The following is a 26,171-nucleotide window of genomic DNA, read 5'->3' as shown; positions in this document are numbered from 1 at the left end:
ATTCTTTTCAGCCAGCGGTCGGCTTTCATGTAAAAGCAATCCTAGTGGCTAATTAGCCTCTAGACTGCTTTTACAAGCAGTGGGAGGGAATGCCCCCCCTCCACTGTCTTCCATATTTTTCTCTGGTTCTCCTGTCCCAACAGGGAACCTGAGAATGCAGCCGGTGATTCAGCCAGCTGACCATAGAGCTGATCAGAGACCAGAGTGGCTCCAAACATCCCTATGGCCTAAGAAACTGGAAGCTACAAGCATTTCATGACTTAGACTTCGCCGGATGTAAACAGCGCCATTGGGAAATTGGGAAGGCATTTTATCACACCGATCTTGGTGTGGTCAGATGCTTTGAGGGCAGAGGAGAGATCCCAATTTTTTTCAAAAAAGAGTACCTGTCACTACCTATTGCTATAATAGGGGATATTTACATTCCCTGAGATAACAATAAAAATGATTAAAAAAAATGAAAGGAACATTTTAAAAATAAAAAAGCAAAAAAATAATAAAGAAAAAAAAAAAAAAGCACCCCTGTCCCCCCCTGCTCTCGTGCAAAGGCGAACGCAAGCATCAGTCTGGCGTCAAATGTAAACAGCAATTGCACCATGCATGTGAGGTATCACCGCAAAGGTCAGATCGAGGGCAGTAATTTTAGCAGTAGACCTCCTCTGTAAATCTAAAGTGGTAACCTGTAAAGGCTTTTAAAGGCTATTAAAAATGTATTTATTTTGTTGCGTAATTTTAAAGCATGTCATGTTTGGTATCCATGTACTCGGTCTAAGATCATCTTTTTTATTTCATCAAACATTTGAGCAATATAGTGTGTTTTAGTGCATTCAAATTTAAAAAAGTGTGTTTTTTCCCCCAAAAATGCGTTTTAAAAATCACTGCGCAAATACTGTGTGAAAAAAAAAAATGAAACACCCACCATTTTAATCTGTATGGCATTTCACTGCCTATCACAGTTTCGGAGGCCATGGAATGCCCAGGTGGCACAAAACCTCCCCAAATGACCCTATTTTGGAAAGTAGACACCCCAAGCTATTTGCTGAGAGGTATAGTGAGTATTTTGCAGACCTCACTTTTTGTCACAAAGTTTTGAAAATTGAAAAAAGAAAACAAACAAAAAAATGTTTTCTTGTCCTTCTTCATTTTCAAAAACAAATGAGAGCTGCAAAATACTCCCCATGCCTCTCGGCAAATAGCTTGGGGTGTCTACTTTCCAAAATGGGGTCATTTTGGGGGGTTTGTGCCACCTGGGCATTCCATGGCCTCCGAAACTGTGATAGGCAGTGAAGAGTGAAATCAAAAATTTACGCCCTTAGAAATCCTGAAGGCGGTGATTGGTTTTCGGGGCCCCGTACACGGCTAGGCTCCCAAAAAGTCCCACACATGTGGTATCCCCATACTCAGGAGAAGCAGCTAAATGTATTTTGGGGTGCAATTCCACATATGCCCATGGCCTGTGTGAGCAATATATCATTTAGTGACAACTTTTTGTAAATTTTTTTTTTGTCATTATTCAATCACTTGGGACAAAAAAATAATAATATTCAATGGGCTCAACATGACTTTCAGCAATTTCTTTGGGGTGTCTACTTTCCAAAATGGGGTAATTTGGGAGGGTTGTACTGCCCTGCCATTTTAGCACCTCAAGAAATGACATAGGCAGTCATAAACTAAAAGCTGTGTAATTTCCAGAAAATGTACCCTAGTTTGTAGACACTATAACTTTTGCGCAAACCAATAAATATACGCTTATTGACATTTTTTTTACCAAAGACATGTGGCCAAATACATTTTGGCCTAAATGTATGACTAAAATTGAGTTTATTGGATTTTTTTATAACAAAAAGTAGAAAATATCATTTTTTTTCAAAATTTTCGGTCTTTTTCCATTTATAGAGCAAAAAATAAAAACCGCAGAGGTGATCAAATACCATCAAAAGAAAGCTCTATTTGTGGGAAGAAAAGGACGCAAATTTCATTTGGGTACAGCATTGCATGACCGCGCAATTAGCAGTTAAAGCGACGCAGTGCCAAATTGTAAAAAGTGCTCTGGTCAGGAAGGGGGTAAATCCTTTCGGGGCTGAAGTGGTTAATATCTCTGTGTCTTTTGTAGATCGGTGTCCATTCCCTCAGGAGATGTCAATAGGTGTCAAAATCTATACAATAATGCAACTATTAAAATCCAATATAAATTCTTCTGAGGTGACTGCTAGAGGTATCAAATGCTCTCTATTCTTAAGTCAGAATATCAACACAGTCACTAGATGTCACTCCATTATAGAAAATTGACTATGTATATTTTGGCCTTCTACTATGGGGATACTGATTTCTGGACAACCCGCCTATGAGTATTAATGTAGACATTTGATATTCTTCTGGGACACTGGGAAATAGTGGACACTGCTTCAACTTCCCAGAGCTATTTGAAAATCTAATAAAGAAATCCATTAAAATTGATCTCCACTCTTACATCTAGTGGAATATGCAGACGCAACTTACTATAGGGGAGTGACAACTAGTGGCTGTGTTGATATTGGGGCTTAAGAATAGAGAGTACCCTACTTGATACTTCTTGTAGTTCTGTCTTTTATTTTGTTTAGTGGAACAACCAAGAACAGATCCACACCTAAGCTTTTGATCACATTACTAAGCAGATATTAGCAATAGCATAATTACTCTTTAATAAGAAACAAATATTTGTAATGTTGCTTGTGCATTACTTCTCCGTAGATTGAGTAGGGAAGGGTTTGGACCCTGTCAGGTTTTCTTTTTCATCAGGGATGTTTCCCTTTACTTTCTGTCCCAGAAAAACAGCATAAAGCAAGAAGAGATCTCTCTAAAGGAAAGAGAATTGTCTGTATTCAATGGTTACCAGACCCAATGACAAAGCTGTATCTTTCCAGTGGGGACACAGCAACAATCAAAACCTGGTCAAAGTTCTGTATGTACATTTATGCTTGTCATTTTTAAATATTCATCCAATTTTTCATCAAAAATCATACATACCGTATTTATCGGCGTATAACACGCACTTTTTTCCCCTTAAAATCAGGGGAAAGTCGCAGGTGCGTGTTATACGCCGATCCCCGCCGATCCCGAGCTGTCAGATTTTCAAAATCGCGGACCACGATTTGAAAATGGCGCCGCCGGAGCCGAAGTACACAGAGCCGGTCCTCGGCTATTTCCAGCGGCTCTCGTTTACTTTCGGCTCCACTCGTAGTCCCGAGCGGAGCTATCCGAACCTACTCGGATAGCTCCGCTCGGGACTACGAGTGGAGCCGAAAGTAAACGAGAGCCGCCGGAAAGAGCCGAGGACCGGCTCTGTGTACTTCGGCGCCATTTTCAAATCGCGGACCGCGATTTTGAAGCCCTGGAAGCAGGGACAGGGGATCCCAGGCTGCACTGGGACAAGGCTGCACTGGGGAAGGCTGCACTGGGGAAGGCTGCACTGACAAGGCTGCACTGGGGAAGGCTGCACTGACAAGGCTGCACTGACAAGGCTGCACTGGGGAAGGCTGCACTGACAAGGCTGCACTGACAAGGCTGCACTGGGGAAGGCTGCACTGACAAGGCTGCACTGACAAGGCTGCACTGACATGGCTGCACTGGGGAAGGCTGCACTGACAAGGCTGCACTGACAAGGCTGCACTGACAAGGCTGCAATGAAGGGCATTTAAATGTAAGTTTTTTTCCCTTCAACTTCCCTCCTAAAAGTTTTTTTTCCTTAAAATTCCCTCCTAAATTGGGGTGCGTGTTATACGCCGGTGCGTGTTATACGCCGATAAATACGGTAAATTATCGCAGATGCAATCCTAATTCCTCATAAACAATATTTCTAAACTTCATGTACAAAACACATTTTATGTTTTTCTAATTAAACCATTGTTTGTCATAACTGTAATAACATTATGGGCCCCTGAGCAAAGTAATGCTCTGAGGCCCCTACAATGGAGACAGTGCAGGTAAACAGACATCAAGTAGGTAGGATGCAGACAAGTGGAGCCTCCCATTTTGGGTGGAGCTCCGCTTTAACTACATGAACAATCATTCTGTACAGCAAAGAAACAGTGGGAAAATACTACATACATAAAGTAACAAAGCTGCCCTGTGCATATAATACATCTGCTAGATTGATGCCTCCCCAGCACTCTCACCCCTCTACACCCCAGACATCCCCCAGCACTCTGACTCCTCTACAACCCAGATATCCCCCCAGCACTCTGACTCCTCTACACCCCAGATATCCCCCCAGCACGCTGACCCCTCTACACCCCAGACATCCCTCCAGCACTCTGACTCCTCTACACCTCAGATATCCCCCCAGCACTCTGAGCCCTCTACATCCAAGATATATCCCCCCAGCACTATGACCCCTCTACACCCCAGATATCCCCCCGGCACTCTGACTGCTCTACACCCCAGATTTCCCCCCCAGCACTCGGACCCCTCTACACACCAGATGTCCCCCCATCACTCGGACCCCTCTAAACCCCAGATATCCCCCCAACACTCTGACCCCTCCACACCTCAGATATCCCCCAGCACTCTGACTCCTCTACACCCCAAATATCCCCCCCAGCACTCTGACCCCTCTACATCCCAGATATCCCCCAGCACTCTGACACCTCTACAGCCCAGATATCCCCCCAGCACTCTGACCTCTCTACACCCCAGATATCCCCCCAGCACTCTTACCCCTCTACACCCCAGATATCTCCCCAGCACTCTGACCCCTCTACACCCCATATATCCCCCCAGCACTCTGACCCCTCTACACACCAGATATCCCCCCCAGCACTCTGATCCCTCTACACCCCAGATACCCCCCGGCACTCTGACCCCTCTACACCCCAGATATTCCTCCAGCATTCTGACCCCTCTACACCCCAGATATCCCCTCAGCACTCTGACCTCTCTACACCCCAGATATCCCCCCCAACGCTCTGTCCCCTCTACACTCCAGATATCCCTCAGCACTCTGACCCCTCTACATCCCAGATATCCCCCAGCACTCAGACTTCTCTATACCCCAGATATCCCCCCAGCACTCTGACCCCTCTACACCCCAGATATCCCCCAGCACTCTGACCCCTCTACATCCCAGATATCCTCCCAGCACTCAGACCCCTCTACACCCCAGATATCCCCCCAGCACTCTGACGCCTCTACACCCCAGATATCTCCCCAGCACTCTGACCCCTCTACATCCCAGATATCCCCCCAGCACTTTGACCCCTCTACACACCAGATATCCCCCCCAGCACTCTATTCCCTCTACACCCCAGATACCCCCCTGGCACTCTGATCCCTCTACACCCCTGATATTCCCCCAGCATTCTGATCCCTCTACACCCCAGATATCCCCTCAGCACTCTGACCCCTCTACACCCCAGATATCCCCCCCAGCACTCTGACCCCTCTACACCCCAGATATCCCCCCCAGCACTCTGACCCCTCTACACTCCAGATATCCCCAGCACTCTGACCCCTCTACATTCCAGATATCCCCCCAGCACCCAGACCCCTCTATACCCTAGATATCCCCCCAGCACTCTGACCCCTCTACATCCCAGATACCCCCCCAGCACTCTGACCCCTCTACACCCCAGATATCCCCCCAGAACTCTGACCCCTCTACATCCCAGATACACCCCAGCACTCAGACTCCTCTACACCCCAGATATCCCCCCTGCACTCTGACCCCTCTACACCCCAGATATCTCCCCAGCACTCTGACCCCTCTACATCCCAGATATCCCCCCAGCACTTTGACCCCTCTACACACCAGATATCTCCCCCAGCACTCTATTCCCTCTACACCCCAGATACCCCCCTGGCACTCTGATCCCTCTACACCCCTGATATTCCCCCAGCATTCTGACCCCTCTACACCCCAGATATCCCCTCAGCACTCTGACCCCTCTACACCCCAGATATCCCCCCAGCACTCTGACCCCTCTACACCCCAGATATCCCCCCCAGAACTCTGACCCCTCTACACCCCAGATATCCCCCCAGCACTCTGACCCCTCTGCACCCCAGATATCCCCAGCACTCTGACCCCTCTACATTCCAGATACCCCCCCAGCACCCAGACCCCTCTATACCCTAGATATCCCCCCGAGCACTCTGACACCTCTACATCCCAGATATCCCCCCAGCACTCTGACCCCTCTACACCCCAGATATCCCCAAGAACTCTGACCCCTCTACATCTCAGATATCCCCCCAGCACTCTGACCCCTCTACACCCCAGATATCCCCAAGAACTCTGACCCCTCTACATCCCAGATATCCCCCCAGCACTCTGACGCCTCTACACCCCAGATATCCCCCCTGCACTCTGACCCCTCTACACCCCAGATATCTCCCTAGCACTCTGACCCCTCTACATCCCAGATATCCCCCCAGCACTCTGACCCCTCTACACACCAGATATCTCCCCAGCACTCTGACCCCTCTACACCCCAGATATTCCCCCAGCACTCTGACCCCTCTACATCCCAGATATCCCCCAGCACTCTGACCCTTCTACATCCCAGATATCCTCCCAGCACTCAGACCCCTCTACACCCCAGATATCCCCCCAGCACTCTGACCCCTCTACACCCCAGATATCCCCCCAGCACTCTGACCCCTCTACACCCCAGTTATCCCCCCAGAACTCTGACCCCTCTACACCCCAGATATCTCCCCAGAACTCTGACCCCTCTATACCCCAGATATCCCCCCCAGCACTCTGACCCCTATACATTCCAGACATCCCCCAGCATACTGACCCCTCTACACCCTAGATTTCCCCCCAGCACTCTGAACCCTCTACACCCTAGATATCTCCCCAACACTCTGACCCCTCTACACCCCAGATATCCCCCCAGAACTCTGACCCCTCTACAACCCAGATATCCCCCCAGCACTCTGACCCCTCTACACCCCAGTTATCCCCCCAACACTCTGACCCCTCTACACCCCAGATATCCCCCCAGAACTCTGACCCCTCTACATCCCAGATATCCCCCCAGCACTCTGACCCCTATACATTCCAGACATCCCCCCAGCATTCTGACCCCTTTACACCCTAGATTTCCCCCAGCACTCTGACCCCTCTACACCCCAGATATCCCCTCAGCACTCTGACCCCTCTACACCCCAAATATCCCCTCAGCACTCTGACCCCTCTACAACCCAGATATCCCCCCAGCACTCTGACCCCTCTACACCCCAGATATCCCCCAGCACTCTGACCCTTCTACATCCCAGATATCCTCCCAGCACTCAGACCCCTCTACACCCCAGATATCCCCCCAGCACTCTGATGCCTCTACACCCCAGATATCCCCCCTGCACTCTGACCCCTCTACACCCCAGATATCTCCCCAGCACTCTGACCCCTCTACATCCCAGATATCCCCCCAGCACTCTGACCCCTCTACACACCAGATATCTCCCCAGCACTCTGATCCCTCTACACCCCAGATACCCCCCAGCACTCTGACCCCTCTACACCCCAGATATTCCCCCAGCATTCTGACCCCTCTACACCCCAGATATCCCCTCAGCACTCTGACCCCTCTACACCCCAGATATCCCTCCAGCACTCTGACCCCTCTACACCCCAGATATCCCCCCCAGCACTCTGACCCCTCTACACCCCAGATATCCCCAGCACTCTGACCCCTCTACATTCCAGATATCCCCCAGCACTCAGACCCCTCTATACCCTAGATATCCCCCTAGCACTCTGACCCCTCTACACCCCAGATATCCCCCAGCACTCTGACCCCTCTACAACCCAGATATCCCCCCAGCACACTGACCCCTATACATTCCAGACATCCCCCCAGCATACTGACCCCTCTTCACCCTAGATTCCCCCCAGCACTCTGAACCCTTTACACCCTAGATATCTCCCCAACACTCTGACTCCTCTACAATCCAGATATCTCCCCCGCACTCTGACCTCTCTACACCCCAGATATTCCCCCCAGCACTTTTACCATAGACCATAAAATACCCCTTGTATTGTGACCCCACTACATCCCAGATACCCCCTACACTGTGCCCTCTCTACATCCCTGATACCTCTAGCACTATAGCCACCCAAGATATCCCTAGCATTGCTACCCCCTATACACCCCAGGTCACCCCTCAGCATTGTTTTCCCCCATACACCCTTGATATCCCCCAGCACCTTTATTCCATCAATGTAGTACCCCCTTTTCCAGTGGAGATACAGCACATGTGAACTTTTGGTATGTGCCCACCTCCAGCACTGGGCTAACCTATACCAATCAAGCAGGCAGAAGGATGGGGCAGAGGAGGGAGCATCCCTCTGGGCATTTGAACCCCTTCAGTTCAAACAGTGCTGGACAGCTGGGCTCATCATGACACCATCCACAATGCTACTTCCACAGGTGGATTCTCAGTGCTGCTGATTCAGCAGCTCCAACTCCAGTTCCTACCCCACAGCCTTCAAGTCCCGAGCATTCAAGCTGCATGGGGCGGGGTCAGAGCATCACTGGTGCACCGGCCATGCCCCTCCCTGCTGGCTGTGAAATAATAGGTATCGTTCTGCGCAGCACGGTGCACCGCTGCCAGTCTGCCTCCCCTGCGTATTCATCACTCTCAGTGCCATAATGGGGCCCCCAATTTCTGGGCAGCATGGGCTCAAGGACCAGTTGCTTTGGGGAAAGTGCAGGGGCCCCCCATGCAGCTGGGGCCCCTGGGCAGTGCCCGGGTGTACCCATTCATTAAGACAGCCCTGATACCAAACCTCTACCAGCTGTACCATAAAAATATATCATACCTCTTATAATAGGAAGAGCAAAGTAACAGGTTCACACCTCCTTATATTTCACACCACCTCATATGCACATACCCAACTTCCTATTGCATCCTTGTGACTTTGTTTAAAAGTTGGTAGCATAGAGAGAAATCTTTGTGTAGCCTTCAAGTCATGATTTGGAGCTTGCAAATTGTTGAGGACTTTCTCTTAACTCCCATATAACAAGACCTCATGCCTGAGCAAGCAAACACCAAAGATCAGTGTCACTAGAAGTACCAGGTAGTTCTTTTTAAAATTCCAGCAGTTGCACAAAACAGCAAGGGAGTCAAGAGAAAGCAATCCTGTTGAGTTGACTTTCGTTTGCATTCACACTTGAGCATTTTGAATCATGGGCAGATTTGCCACAAATCTGCCCGCGATTTGAAAGGGCTGGCATGTGAATGGCAAATCGCGGGACTCGCATTTGAGATGCCATTCATTTCAATGACACCTCAAATCGGGGTGCGCATCTGCTGCGATTGTCGCATGATACATTGTGCTGCAATCGCGGCAACATGCATCGCGAGAAGCATATCGCCCAAAAAAAGTTCAGGAGCTACTTTTGGGAGACATGCTTCCCACAATGCCTGTTGCTGCGATTGCAGCGTAATTTATCACATGACAATTGCGAACAGACCAGCAACGCGATTTGAGGTGTCATTCAAATTAGTGGCATCTCAAATGCGAGTCCCGTGATTTGCCATTCACACATCAGCGCTTTCAAATTGCATGCAGATTTGAGGCAATTCTGCTCTCAATTCAAAACACTGAAGTGTGAATGCAGCCTTCCTGAGCAGGGCACAGGTTCCTTTTGAAGAAATAAACGCACTTTTAATTTGCTTATCCTTTTTCCTTCTCCACTCCTCAGAACATTCATAATAGGTTATACTTTTCCTAGTACACAATTTTTTCTGCTTGGTGCTGCACAGCCTCAAAAACCTTTTCATTAGAAAGCCTATCAGTCAGTCTGTCTGTCGGTCAAGCTGAGGACAAGTATTTAATTGGTATAAATGGATTTTGTGGTCATGTACCCTATAAAGATTTCTTAAGGTTTCAGGCAGAGGCTGCACAGGCCCCCACAGTGAATATCATGAAAAAATGGAAAATGGTTATCAATACTCACCGTAACTTTCCTTTCCTGGTCCGTCTTCACGTCAGCACACTATGGGTTAACTGTTCCTTATTAACCCTCAGGACCACGTTCTTCCAGCGTTATAAATCCCTGTCCTCCCCTCCCCCTCATGTTCTTTTGTAGCGGCGACGGCCACTTAGGAAGGGAAGCAAAGTTGTGCTGACTTGAGGACGAACCAGGAAAGGAAAATTACAGTGAGTATTGATAACAATTTTCCATTTTCCTGGTCATCCTCCCATCCCATAATACCTAAGCCAATATAGGGAGGGAAAGAAACAACAACACTTGTAATTTCATGCTACATCACACTTTTAATTAATTAATTGGACAAAGGAGTTGACACTACTGCCACTCCAAACATCGAAGAGCTAGTGGTGACCACATCTAGTTTGTAGTGCCGAGCAAAAGTCTCACAGAAACTCCAGCTAGCAGTCCTGCATATGTCTTCCATCGAGATCTTAGCCACAGATGCCCAAGAAGCTGCCATTCCTCTTGTAGAATGAGCCCGTATAGTTTGTGAAAGAGCAAGGCCCTGTTGCTTGTATGCCCAGGAGATAGTTCTTGTGATCCAGGTGGATAAGACCCTTGATGGTGCTGCCTCCCCCTTCTTGGGTCCGGAAGGGAAGATGAACAAGCTATTCGATTTGCGTATCTGTTGTGCTCTTTGAAGATGTGCTGATATCAAGCTGACCATATCCAGAGGTCTCAAATCCAACTGGTTTGTCTGCTTTGGAGGTTGTGTAAAAGCAAGGTAACACTGCCTCCCAGTTTACATGAAACCTTGACACTACCTTAGAGGCTAGGGCTGAAGAGGGTCTCAGGATTACTCTGTCCGGATAAATAATGCAGAATGGTTCTTCACAGGATAAGGCTGCTAATTCCGATATCCTTCTGGCCATTGTAATGGCCGTCAAGAAGACGAGCTTGATTGTTAGAGACCCCAGTGTGCATGAGTCCGCTGGACTGAATGGGGGCTGCAATAGTGCTTTTAGAACCATGCCCAAGTCCCAACTTAGGAAGAGGTTTTTCCTTGGTGGCCGAACTCTTATTGTGACTCTGAGGAATTGCTTTATAAAAGGCTCATTAGCTCATCTGTGTCTGGTGAAGCAGGACAGGGCTGATACTTGAACTTTAATCGAGTTGTATGCCAAGCCTATAGTTAATGCTTTTTGTTAGAAATTCCAAAATATTTGCGATATCCGGAGTTAACGGGGAGAAATTATGTTGTAATGAAAAGTCCACAAATCTCCTCCAGATCCTGGAATATGTGGTATTTGTTGTAGGCTTCTTTGCCCCTAGTAACATAGCAATTAGTTCCTCTGAGAGGCCCTGTGCATGCAATCAGGCCGATTCAACAGGCAGGCCGTCAGCCGCAATCTCTCTGGGTTGGGGTGCATCCATTGTTCCTGCTATAACAGATCCCTCCTAAGGGCCGGTGTACTGGTGGGGCTGATGCCATCTGCAGGTGCAGAGGAAACTATGGCCTCCTGGGCCAGAAGGGTACAATTAAGATGGCATGCACCTCCTCCTTCGCGATCTTCAGTAAGGTCCTCATGATTAATGGGATTAGCGGAAACAGGTACACTAGGGGGAACTGCCACAAGATTGAGAAGGCATCTTGGGCTATTGCCTCATTGTACCTGAACCTCTCGGCAAATTCTGGTACCTGCGCATTCTCTGGTGTGGCCATGAGGTCTACATTGGGTGTCCCTCATTTGGCAAAAATTGGTTGAATATAGCGACTGCCGATTGCCCATTCTCCCTGGCTGGGAAATCTCTGGCTCAAGTGGTCTGCGACGGTGTTTCTGGCAAGGTCCACCAGTTCAGACTCTGTCGGATTTGTCCCGGTAACCAGATCTTCTGGTCCAATGACCGGCCATCCCATTGTCCCAGAAAGGACACCTGGAAGGCTCTCATATGGAATCTTGCCCAAGGTAACGCCGGGATAGCTGAGGTGAACATCCCCAACATTTTCATGCAATCGCTTGCCGACAACGTCGGTGATTCCATTACCCTATAGACACAGGCTTTCAGTTCAGCTACCTTGCGGTCTGGTAGAAGAATTTGCCCTGAATGCGTGTCGAACATCACGCCTAAATACTCCATCCATTGGGCAGGAATGAGATTGCTTTTTTGACTGTTTATTAGCCATCCAAAGTTGGACAGGATCGCTATCACCCTGTCACGCTGTAATGCCAGCTGTTTGCTTGAACATTCCATGACAAGAATGTCGTCTAAGTAATGGAAAATTTCTATTCCCTGCAATCAGATAAATGCCATAGTTTCCAAAAGGATTTTGGAGAAAACCCTGGGAGCTGTGTTGATGATGAAGGGCAGACATCTGAACTGATAATGTCTTTCCTATATTGGACTCTGAGGTAGCTTTGATGATGTTTGTAGATTGGGACATGTAAGTAGACATCCGCCAAATCTATTGAGATTAACCTTGTTGAACTACTGATGCTATTGTATATATTGATTCCATCCTGAATCTTTTGGGCATGATGAAGATTTGGGGATCTCAAGTCCAACACTGGTCTGAGCTCTCCGGATGCTTTGGGTACTAGGAATATCTGAGAATATACTCCTTTCCCCTGGCACTCCTGTGGCACTGACATAATTGCCTGTTTCTGAGATAATTCGGCAAAGTATTCCTGCAAGCACTTGCGTTTCTTCAGATCCTGTGGAAAATGTGTTTGGACAAAGATGTTTGGAGGTTTCCTTTGAAATCTTATCTTGTATCCATGTTTGACTGTCTGTCGGATCCAGCGATCCTTCACATTTGTTGCCCATTCCCTCCAGTATCTTGCCAACCTTGCTCCAACCTGGAGAGTTTGGACGGATTGACCGTCAAAAAGACTTCTCAGTCTTTTTCACCGCCTGTCCTGCGGTCGACTTCACCTTGCACAAAAAAGAGCTCTGTGTACCCCTCCATTGTGGTCTGTTGTATTCCCGACCTGGCCTATATGACCTGGCCTTGCAGCCCCTTCTGGAATCAAACTGACCTGACCGCAAAGGTTGCTGTCTTTTCTTAGAGGTCTGAGGTAACCTGTGACCTGTTTGATTGCCTCCTCCAGGGTCTTTCCAAACATCATCTTACCAATATATGGAAGATTACATAACGCCTGTTTAGATGCCACATCTGTGGTCCAATGTATGGGGGCCATGAATGAAATAAGTAAATGTGTTGGAGGAGTTCATGCTCCTAAAATATCAAAGTCCACCTAAGTTTGGTCAGTGTCCAGAGGTACTTCAGACTGCTCTTCTCTCCCGGCTCTTATCCATTCCATTTAGACAGCGCCCAGAGTATTAGGTCATATTACAGCAGAAACGCCAGCATTGCATGTGATGACATCACTACCTCAACACTTTTCACCCAACAATCAACATGGACTTCATTAGGGTAAGAAGGGACCCTTACTTTAGAAGTTAAATGTTGTCTCGGCTTGTATTAAACATGTTTGCTATTGAATAGCTCTCTTCCTTTTATAAACTGACATCATGGTTTGCACTGAATGCTATGAAGTCTAAAACAGGTTCGTAATTATAACATAGCTATTCCTCATTAAGGGGCAATACATTCTCTAAAGAGTACAAAAAACTTATACCGACCTTTTTCAGAAATATGCCTAGAGAATGTCAAGGTGAAGTAGTGTCTCTTCCCTCCCAGGCCCTTTGCCTGCAGAGGAAACCAAAGTAAAGAAATTTGGCCTTGATCTGTGGAGGTGCCTGGTTTAGGTTCCTCTTTAGAGCAGGATGCGCTGGAGGCTAGCTGCATACTTTCGGTCACTGCCTCATGTATATAATGCTTAACCCTCCAGGGTTCTGCTTCCTTATCCGTGGCCAAATCTTTAATGCATCTGGCACATAGAAGTTTCCCTACAGCAGCTGGTGTCGCGCAAGCCCAGCATAAGCCATCTGCCAGTCTCCGTTTGCCGTGGTTCTACCGCTGAAGATTTACTGCAGCTTGGACCACTAGGAGATCGATCCCTCCATTTAGAGTGGGACCTAGAATGGTGGTGGGACTTTTCATTCTGGGAATGTCTTCTTTTAGGGCTCTCGCTCCTAAAAAAGATCATGAAACGCGTTACTTGCGTGTGCGGCACTCTTTTACCATTTTTGTCCCTCCTAGACGCCTCCTATCTTTCCACAGAACTTCGTGCCTGCTGTGGCGAGCTCATGGCTACAGATGAACGAGAAAACAATAAGTTAAGTAATGAACGCATACTAGTAACTATCCTATTCCCTTTCCTTTATTTTACATTTTTTTTTTATATTATGTCCTACCCCTTTAAAACGTCGTCCAGCTCTTCTCCTGCCTAGTTTGCCCATGCCCTACAGTAGGATCCCTAATTTTTGTTTTGGGAACTGGCTATATTGCCTGTTAGATTTTTTTGTACTCTGATAATATTCAGATACATCTAAGACATAATGAATGTCTTGAGACTGCGATGTGTCTAATTTTAAACTGTTTTTTTCTTTTTTTTATTCTTTTTTTTCTTTTTTCTTTGTTTTTCTTTTTTTACTTATTTTTGGAGTTGTTCTCACGTGATGAACATATAGGAATGATTATAAAAACATTACTTCTTTATGTAATTTTCAATATAACGTGAAGGGTCTTAATCACCCGAATAAACGCTCACAAATTCTTCAATATTTAAACAAAGAAAAGATTGATATAGTATTCTTTCAAGAAACCCATTTTTGTACAGATGGAATTCCAACATGTAAAAATAAATATTATACCACTTGGTTTCATAGTACAAATCCATATGCAAAATCAAAAGGCGTTTCAATTGCTATGCATAAAAATGCGAGGTGTCAAATCCTAGATTTTAAATCAGACTCTCAAGGCAGATACTTGTTCTTAAAAATTAAAAATGAGAATAAAGTATATACTATAGCCAATGTATATTTCCCAAACACTTCTCAAATTTCTGAAGGCCTTAAATATATTCGTATTCTTGAAAGTTTTGTAGAGGGAGATATTATTCTTGGAGGTGATTTCAATCTAGTTTTTGATCCCCGAATGGACTCATCTTCAGGGAAAACTCATATTTCATATTCAGCTCTTCGTAGATTAAAGCAGAAATTATCCTCAATAAAATTGTTTGATCTATGGCGTATTTTACACCCCTCCGAGAGAGATTATACTTTTTTTTCTCCAGTTCATAAAACACATAGTAGGTTGGACTACATTTTTATATCACAAACATTATTAGATGCCACTCCGACAATCAGCATTAAATCTAAAATATGGTCAGACCACTCACCTGTTTTTTGTCATCTTAATTTAGCAGAATTATGCACCAGAAACAGACCTTGGCAATTAAACGATAATTTATTAGCAGACCCACTGTGTGCGACTGATATTAAGAAAACAATAGCACACTTTGTAGAAGATCATAAATTAGATGACACTGCACCACCAATTAAATGGGAGGCTTTAAAATGTGTTTTGAGGGGAATATTTATATCACATGGATCTAGAATGAAAGAAATTAGAACCAAAGAATACTCTGCCTTATTAGAGAAAATCTCCAACTTAGAATCAAGTCATAAAAAGAGTAATAGCGAAGAAATTAGAATTGAACTTTCTAATACTAGAAGTCAACTCTTGTATTTACTTGATCAGCAATCTTTAAGAGCTCGGAATAAAACACTTAGAATGTCCTATGAATATAGTAATAAGAGTGGCTCCTTTTTGGCGTACTCTCTTCATTCTAAAACTTCATCATCATCTATTTTAAAAATATCGGCACCCGGTAAAGGATTGGTGTATACTAACTCTGATATTGTAGAGACTTTCCATAATTATTATTCCTCACTATATAATATTTCACAAACTATTCCTAAAATTGACCATTCTCTTATAGAGATGGAAAAAAAATGATCTCATACATTGAACAAACAGCTTTGCCTAGTCTTGACCCGGCCACTAGCTCTTCTTTAGAGGATCTTTTTACTTTAGAAGAACTGTTAAATGTTATTAAGATTGGTAAATCACCAGGATCAGATGGATTCTCCAGGCGGTTCTACAAAACCTTTGCGGCAGATCTGTCTCCAATCCTTTTGTACGCATTTAATTCAGTCTCAAGCTCTCAGACTTTCCCCCTGGAAACACTGAAGGCTTACATCTCTATTATTTTGAAACCGGGTAATGACGAAACAAATCCAAATGGCTATCGTCCTATCTCATTGTTGAATCAAGATATAAAGTTTTATGCTAAACTTATCGCTAATAGACTTCAACCACTATTGCCTCAGATGATCCATACAGACCAAGCCGGCTTTGTGAAGGCCAGAGAGGCTCGAGACAATACTAGCAATACTCTTTCATTGATCTCCCTGGCACAGAAATGACATATTGGTCTGGGGGATAATCTGATAAATAAAATCATGGCGCTATATAGAAATCCTTCGACTCAAGTTCGAACAAATGGTATTCTTTCTAATACATTTGAGATTAACAACGGCACCCGTCAAGGGTGCCCTTTACCTCCCTTACTTTATGTGATCACTATAGAACATTTAGCAATAGCTATACGTAAAAATCCCTCTATACATGGTATAAATATTAATGAAATAGATTATAAAACCGCACTGTATGCAGATGATGTCTTACTTTATATAACATCACCCAAGATTAGTATTCCTTCCGTTTTAAAAGAAATTAATTTATTTAGATATTTAAGTAATTTCAAAGTAAATTTAACTAAATCTGAGTTATTGAATATTTCATTGCCCAGAGATGAGGTTTCTTCACTGGCAGTGTTATTTCCTTTTCATTTGCAAGAAGTTGCAGTGGAATATCTAGGAGTTAAGATCCCAACAGATCAGACTCTTGTTTACGATTTAAACTTCCTTCCACTTCTGCTTCGAACACAAGCTGAATTAATGTCATGGACGAAGCTCTCTCTATCATGGTTTGGACGTATTAACTCCATTAAGATGGATATTCTTCCAAAATATTTATATTTATTCCGAACCGTACCTATTAAACTACTTAAAACATTTTTCAAAAAACTGAATAAGTTGTTACTGCAATTTATTTGGAGGAATAATAAACACTCTGTCGATCCAAAGATCGTGGAGGAGCAGGCTTGCCAGATTTTGAGTGCTACTATAAAGCAGTGATATTTTCTTGTATTTTGGATTGGTTCCATCATTCCGTTGATACACAATGGGTACAATTAGAAATAGGTTCCTCTCCATTGAATCCAAAAGCTGCTTTATGGCTTTGTACTAAGGATATAGGTTCACGTTCCTCTTAGCCTTTACTTACCTATACGGTTTTGGAATGTTGGCATCATTATTTAAAAATATTTCCTCTGTCTTCCATCCCATCTCCACTTTCTCCTTTAATAGATAATCCCTCTCTTCCTATTGGTATGCATTCAAATGCTATCTTAAGCTGGGACAAATCTTATTGGCCCCAGATTAGATATACGATTCTGGAGGGTATCTTTATGCCATTCGTAAACTTTCAAACTTTACACGATCAGAAGAAAGGTATATGGTTTGTTTACTTACAACTGCAAAGCTTTTATTCCTCTCTTACCCCGAAACATTCTATCCATCGACCGCTTACAGATTTTGAGCAGTTATGCTTATCTTTAGATCCACCAGCACATACTATATCTAATATATATACGCTACTATCTACTCTCAAGTCACCGGGTTTACCACCATATGCGATTAAATGGGAGCTAGAACTGAGCCGGTTAATACAAGAGGAAGAATGGGATCAAATTTTTAATAATATTCATAAATTTTCTTTTTTTTTTTAACAAAAACAGTGGTGCTTTATTGCTGTACAAGATAAATTAGAGTTACAGAATACCATTCAACAGAGTACAATACACAACATATGTAGATTACATATTTTAGGATAAGGAAGACAATATGCAACGCCCGCAAGTAATACGTAGGGATAATAGTACCATTCTCAACAAGTACCGTCCACCCGCCACCCTCCAAAACCCTCCCTCTTGGGGCAGATGATCATAATGAACTGAGTGTTCTCTACGAGGCCATCCACGGAGCCCAAACTTTTTCAAACTTCCACGGACAGCCACGGTTTATATATGTCATTTTATACATTGGGATTACTGCCTCAATCTGTGCCTCCCAGGCTGAAAAGGATGGAGGGGAAGAATCCATCCATTTCATGAGTATTTCTTTTTTGGCATAGAAAAGAAGGAAGGAAACTAGCAATTTGAGATGATATGGCCTCTGCTCATCATCATGTATCCCCAGCAACGCCATAGCCGGTAAGAGCGGAATAGAGGTCTGCAGTCTGGAGTTGATTTCACCTACTATCTTAGTCCAAAATAGTGCAATGACTGGACACTCCCAGAACATATGTATAAATGTGCCTATATGAATTTTGCATTTTGGACACATGGGGTCTCTCTCAGGGAATATGCGATGGAGTCTCTGCGGGGTATAATAGACCCTGTGTATAAATTTGACTTGAATCAGTTTGTCCTTGGATGCTATCACTAATTTCGGGCCATGCTCTAAACAGTCCTCCCATCCCTCTTTATCCAATGACGGAATATCAGCCCGCCATCTTTCCCATAGTTCATTTATCTTGGGGGAATCCCTTCCCAGTAACGCATTATAAAGAGAGGATAGGGGTTTAGTCAAGTCTCCAGGAGATAGGAGATCTTCAATGGGATCCGTCTGTAACAGGGGAGTTTGCGGGAATTGAGCCCTGGCCGCATGTCTCAGCTGTATGTATCGGAACCCCATCCAACGGGGCAACCCAAATTTAGCCGTAAGCTCATGCAAGGAGAGCAGTTGTCCCCCAGACATTACGTGTTCCAACGTGGTTACACCATATCTGGCCCACACCTGTGGGTCCGGTATCATACGAAAGTGTTTAAGTCGTGTGTTTCCCCATAAGGGATGAGCCGGAGATAATTGGCCAGGTCTCAAATATCTGCGCCTAGCCGCCTCCCATACCCTCCAAGTTGCCCTAGTAGGCCCAGGGACCCCACAATATGCCCTGGGTCCTCTATAGGGAAAATTCCGAAGGTCCGTCAGTGAACCCAGGATATTCGCCTCGAGACAGGTTGCCACATTGGATCTAGAACCCTGGAACCACCAGTGCACCATCACCAACATGGCTGCCCAAAAATATATCTGGAAATTTGGGAGAGCAAGTCCGCCCAAATCTGCAGGTAAACACAACGTAGTGCGTGCCAACCTAGGGTTCCCCCCTGACCAAATAAAGGATCCCACTATACGGTCAATGTCCTTAAAGAACGTGACGGGGACCCAAACCGGACAATTCCTAAACAAATAGTTAAATTTGGGCAATATTATCATTTTAAGGAGACTAATGCGACCCAGAAGATTCAGAGGAAGACTCTCCCAGGCAGCACATTTCGAACGTAGGGTGTTCAGGACAGGGGTCAGATTTTTTATAATAAAATCAGAGGGATTTCTAGTGATCACAACACCAAGATATTTAAATTCCCTAACCCTTTGTAACGGGGAGGAGAGGGGTCCAGAGTTAGCTCCATCATCTATAAAAAATAGGACTGACTTGGTCCAATTTATTTTAACTCCCGAGAGTCCACCAAAACTGTCAAAAATACGCAAGGCAGCTTGAAGAGAGGGTCCAGCATCATTTAGGTACAATAACGCGTCATCGGCATAGAGGGAGAGGCGCTCTTCCATCATACCCACCCGCAGGCCCTGAACGTCCGGTGCACTCCTAATGGCAATTGCCAGGGGCTCCAGCGCCAGGGCGAACAGGCTGGGGGAGAGCGGGCATCCCTGCCTCGTACCGCGAAACAGGTCAAAGGAGTCTGAGACCCAATTGTTAGTGCGAACCCGTGCTCGGGGGGAGCGGTACAGCAATCGTATTCCGTGAATAAATTTGGGACCAAATCCGAATCTACGTAAAGTCTCCCATAAAAATTTCCATTCGACGGAGTCGAAAGCCTTCTCGGCGTCTAAAGAGGCAATAACCCTGGACCCCGTGTTGTCATGCGATGTTGCTAAGTTTAGGAATAGGCGCCTAATATTTATATCTGTGCCCTTACCTGGCATAAATCCTGTCTGGTCTATACCCACTAGATCTTCTATTACATGAGATAGTCGGGTGGCCAAGACCTTAGCAAAGATCTTGGCGTCGACATTAAGCAACGAGATGGGCCGGTACGATGCGCAATCAAGAGGGTCCTTTCCTGGTTTAGGAACCAGTACAATGACCGCCTCATTCATTGAGTCAGGTAGGGCTGGCAGAGTTGCAAATTTAGAGAGCAGTGAAGTCAGCTTAGGGGCCAATAGTTCAGAAAAATTGGAGTAAAATTCAGATGGTAACCCATCTGCACCCGGGGCCTTCCCTCCCCTAAGGTGTCCCATGGCAACTTGGATCTCCTCAAGTGTGACGTCAGCCTCCAGCCCCTCCCTTGCTTCCTCAGACAAAACAGGGATAGACAGGGAGTCAAAAAATGAGGACATGGATGAATCCGCTGCAACATCTCTTGAGGAGTAAACCTCCTGAAAGTATTCTCGAAAACGGTCATTAATATTACCAGGGGCGGTGAGGATCTGACCAGTATTGTCTCTAATGGAGCCTATGGGGGTAGAGGGTATGTTACCCTTAGCCAGTCATGCAAGGAGCTTCCCATTTTTACCACCATGTTCGAACACCCGCTGAGCAGAGTACAACAAGGCCTTGTCCGTCTGGGCCATCCTAAGAGTGGATAGGTCACGCAGAGCCTTTTTCCACGCCCTATACCGGTCCTCCCCAGGGGCAGAAACATATTCAGCCTCCAACCTACCTACCAATGCCTCCAGCTCATCTATGGAGCGAGTAGAGTCACGCTTGAGCCGAGCGATACTATGCCCATACTCCCCTCGTATCCAAGCTTTAAAGGAGTCCCATACAACAGAAGGGGCAGCTGATTCAACATTGTCTGTCCAGAAATTGCAGATAGAGGCCGTTAGGGGCTCCAACAATCTCTCATCATTAGCCCAAAATCTGGATAAGCGCCACAGGCGAGTCCCCGGTGGAACAGACATCGCCAGTGTCAAACACAATGGTGCGTGATCTGAAATCCCCCTGGGAAGCACAGATAGGTCATGTACGTATTGTAGTGCAGGGCCTGAAGCATAGACAAGATCTATTCTAGACAGCGTTTTGTGGGAGGCTGAATGACAAGTGTAGACTTTCAATGTCGGGTACAGGTGCCTCCAAACGTCAGTGAGGAAAAAAGTTTCCGCCCATTGTCTGAGGTCCGGAGTGTCCCGAGCTGAGGATTGTAGCCGGTCAAGTTCCACCAGTGGAACCATGTTAAAGTCCCCCATGAGGTACACCAATGCGGTATCAAATTGCACCGCTATCTGCATGATCTCATGAAGGACCCTGCCAGATGCTGGCGGAGGAACATAAAGCCCAACTAGTACCACATTTTTATCAAATATATTAGCATGTATAATAACAAATCTCCCTTCTTTATCTGTTTTAACCTCAATCAGCCTAAACGGTAGTGTCTTGTGGACCAGGATGCTAACCCCACGGGCATAGGTGGAAAAGGTGGAATGGTAGTCAAGGCCCACCCAGGCTTTCCTAAGACATACCGTCTTGTTTTGCTGCAGATGTGTCTCCTGGAGAATACAGATCTGCGGGTTGTGGGAGCGAAGGAAACGAAACACCAGGGAACGCTTAAGAGCGGTATTAAGCCCTCGGACGTTCCATGAAATTACCTTTAACTCAGCCATGAAATAAGAGGTATAGGGGAGATGCAGTCACGCACCATACCAGACAGGCAGCATCCCAGTCCAGCCACACATATATTATTCTACATAGCACTATGTAAATGGTTCTGTTAAACCATGTGTCATATCTAAAGCACCTGAAACAACAAAAATTTTTTAACAAAAACAGTCCCAGCATTAAACCCCGCCCCCCACCCCGCATCCCCCACCCCAACCTAGGAATGCCTTGTTCCCCAAACATCAAAAAAGGGGGAAAAATCAAACCCCAAGTTCAGGGAGCGTGAACCAGTGGGTGCGGAAACTTAGTGGAGTGAATTGTCCACGTAAGGTGACGTGAGACTCCGCCGCCATTAGGAATTAGGAGAAAAAATAGTGATCCAACCAAAAACAGGGTTATTTTGGACCGTCTCATATTCAAACCATTGTGGGTGAGTAGATACGTGGAGAAAACTAGCAGCATCTGAAAAAAGAAAAATAGAAAAAACAAACACAAAATGTTCTCCGTTTAGGATAGGTGAGGAGAAACATCCCGTAACTCAGGAAGACAGGGTGCACCATCCTCCTAGGCAGGTAATCTGGCAAAGTGTTATCTCCCTCGAATGCGGTTAGCAATTGATTGTCTCCTAGATTGGAAGTCCAGACCAGGCAATCATAAGAACAGGTGTATAACACTGCGAATGGAAGAGGAGAGAGGATTTATCCTGTATTACGTGTAACGGTCACTAGAGTCCGCCAGTGACCATCCCATAAACACTGCAAACACCCCTGAAATCTGAGCCTCCATAATAGCCAAACAAGTCATTGCTGCAGTAAGTCAGTATAACATAAGCAATCTTCATCTCTAAAGATCCCAGCAACTCAGGAACATCTTGTAGAGGGCAAAAAAGGTTATCCCACAGTAGAATCAAACAGTGGCAAGCCTGGAAGTAGATATCACCTGGCATAGCCAGGGGCACAATACTTATATTGTAAACCTACAGGGAATACAAAGGGCACAACAGGTGCAAGATTAATTCCCCTGTCCAGATTTAAGTAAACAGTGGCTAGTAATCAGAACAGAAGTATAGAAGAGCATGCTGCAGCGGTTAACGGTTGGGGGGCAATGATTCCAGCCATGAGTTAGCATCCCTAGGGGAGGTAAAAAATCTGGTAGTTTCCCCGTCTTGAACTCTTAACCGTGCTGGAAACAGAACACTGTATCGAATGCCCTTGAGACGCATGGCTGCCTTCACCTGGTCAAAGGAGCGTCTGAGCTTTTGAGTTTCTACAGAGTAGTCAGGGAAGATAAGTAGCTTGTTATTTTGATGGCGTATTTCTCCCTGCACTCTAGCAGCCCGGAGCACTTCATCCCTGTCACGGAAGTTCAGAAACTTTAGGATAAATGTGCGTGGCGGTGCTCCAGGGGGGCCCGGCTTGGGAGGGATCCGGTGAGCCCGTTCCACCGCAAAGAAAGGTGAAAATTGAGCCCCTGGTAGGAGGGAACGTAACAGGCCTTCGATAAACTCCGTCGGACATTTCCCCTCGGCTCCTTCCGCCAGACCTACAATACGGAGGTTGTTCCTCCTATTACGATTTTCCGCATCCTCTGATTTATATTCCAGTGCTTTAATTTTGGTTTGCAGGGCCCGCAAGTCTGCTCCGTGCGACTCTACAGTGTCCTCCACGTGCCCCAGACGCTGTTCTGCAACAGAAAGTCTGCCCCTTATTTTATCCATGTCCAACCTTATTAAACCAACATCTAGTTGCACAGCATCTACCTTGGAGGTAAGGGTAGTAAGGGAGGCTTGGCAATTTCCAATAGCAGCCAGGACATCAGCCAGGCCTGGCTGTGTAGAGGGAGACTGCTCTGGCTGCTCTGTCTGGGAAGCCATATTGCTGATAGCACACCCCCCGGACCCCACGCGGCCCGCACAGGCCGCCTCTATCTCCACCGGTTCAGGGGGGAATTTTAGTTTCTTACACCTTCCTCTGGCAGGCTGGGACGATCGGCGGTGCATGTGAAGGAAAGCGGCTTAGCAATCTGCTGATGCTGCTGTTCAGGATTCCTCCACAGTGAGATGTCAGGTGTGGAGGTGCCCAGGAGTCCTCCTCTGCTCAGGCAGCCACCCCAAGCTGCTATGGGTCACTTCCTCAGGCCACAAGGTTCGGGCCCCCCCTCCAGCCTGTCTGAGGGCTCCGATTCTCCAGGAAAGGCCGCGGTCCCGGCCTAGTAAAACGTATGGAGGGGAGAGACTTCAGGCCCAGGCCTAGCTTGTAGTCCTTCCAGGGGTCGCCTCACCCGCTCCCCGGCAGCCGATGGGACCCCGCAGCCGAGCCGATCGCGAGGAGGAGCACCCGGTCCGCGGCGCGATCCGCCAGGAAAGGCCGCGGCTTCGGCCTATACTTCCGGGGTAGGCCCGAGCGGCGGTGGAGTGCCGATCACGGCCCGGGGACAGCAAATTTTCCTTCCCCCTCTGCAGGCAGGTCCTCCCCAGGTCCCCCACGGTCAGCAGGAGTATTTTTGTGAAGGATTTAGTGGCGATGGATCCGGATAAATTATGGATCAGGGGAGCTCCCCAGAAAAGCTGCCTCTCACAGCTCCATCTTGGCCACGCCCCCTATTCATAAATTTTCAATAGCTTGTGATACCCAAGAACGCAATTTTAAATTGCTTTCTAGATGATATCGCACTCCGCTCAATTTGTTCCCAGCGCAAACAGATCGATGTTGGCACTGTAATATCGCTATAGGTAATTTATCCCATTTATGGTGGGCCTGCCCTCCTATTTATAAACTATGGGATCAAATAATTAATCTATATAATACTGTTACGGGTGAATTGATTAATAATTCTGCCCAATTGGCTCTTTTCTCCTTCCTACCTCAACTATTACCTAAAGCCAAAAAATCCCTTCTTTTTTTTTTTTATCAGCATTTAGACAATTAATACCAAGATACTGGAAATCCTCTACAGTTCCCACAATCTTAGAGTGGTTTGAGACTCTTAATAGTATTATGCATATGGAGAAACTGGTAGCTGAAAATAAGGATACTATACAGAAGTTTAACGGGGTGTGGCAGACCTGGATTACATTTAAAAACTCATTTGGAAATGTATCAATTTCAAAAATTTAGCGCTGTTGGAGTATATATACTCTATTTGATAAAAACAACTTTAAAGTCTGAAAAGAGATACTATGATTTCATGTGAGACACCACCTATTATGTTTTTTTGTTTATCCCTAAAAAGTATTATTTTTTTTATTTTTTTTTGTTTTGTTGTTTAATTTTTTTTTCTCTTCTTTTTCTTTCTTTTCTCCTTATGTTTACGATTTAATAATTATAACTTTAATGAATATTAAGGTTAAATATGTATTCGGAATGACTTTATTTAATTTGTGTATGTATATGTGTTTTGTTGTTTGTGCAAAAATACTAAAATTAATAAAAATATGTTGGACCATAAAAAAAAAAAAAAAAAACGTCGGCCATCTTACCTGCAGCAAGCAAGCTGAGAAGTGCAGAATAACAGAGGGGCCAATAGTAGCAACAGTAAGCAATTCAGCCGAACCTGGCTGGAAAGTAAGAGCAAGAGGAGAGTGTAAGAAGCACATAAGACATTTCCTTGTCAAAAGAAGTTTATTGAGTATACAATGTTATAAAGATACATAAAGTAAGTTTACAAGGATCTATAAAGTAAGCTCATTGTTTTACAGTAGGGTTTATATAGGTAAATATCATGAAATTTCAAATATTAAACATTGGGTTCACGTAAACCTAAATTAAAAATATATATCATTTCCTTAGTTACTTTTGTAGGTATTTAAATGATTTATACCTACTATACATATTGTTTACAAGTAGAGTGTATATAGGTCAAATAAATTCTGATACTGAGCTTTAATCGTAAGGTGGAGAAAAGGAAAGAGAAAGAAGAAAAAGGGTTGAAAGGTAGAGGTATGGTCCACAAGGTTGTCCCGCTCGTCAGTTTATTATTCTTTTTAGTTCTCTTTGAAGCCTTAGAATGGGTGTCTCTGTAAGTCATTTAATCTGTTACCATGGCAACAGGACAGAGTCATTGAAGTTTGACAGGAACTGTTGTTTTATCCAAGGATGCCAAAGTTTTTCAAATTTTGGAATTTGATTTTGATCGATGGCTACCATCTTAGCATGGGACATTGTATTATTCATTCTGTGAATTGTTTCTGCTAGTACCAATGTAGGAGATTTCCATGCCTTGGCCACTGTTTGTTTTGCAGCCGTTATTAGTTGGATCATAAGTTTGAATTGAGAGAGTGTTAACCATTCCGGTTTTAGATTAAGTAAAGTTAAATATGGATCTGGTTGTATTATTTTTTTAAATATTTTAGATGCAATCACGAAGACTTCCTTCCAGAAGGTTTGGATTACTGGGCACGTCCACCATATGTGTAAATATGTGCCTATTTCTGGGCATCCTCGAAAACAAAGAGTTGAGGTATTAGGTGAATATTTTGC

Source organism: Aquarana catesbeiana, linkage group LG05 (genome assembly GCF_042186555.1).
Source record: "Aquarana catesbeiana isolate 2022-GZ linkage group LG05, ASM4218655v1, whole genome shotgun sequence".
Classification (NCBI taxonomy): domain Eukaryota; kingdom Metazoa; phylum Chordata; class Amphibia; order Anura; family Ranidae; genus Aquarana; species Aquarana catesbeiana.
Note: the sequence above shows the minus strand (reverse complement) of the source record.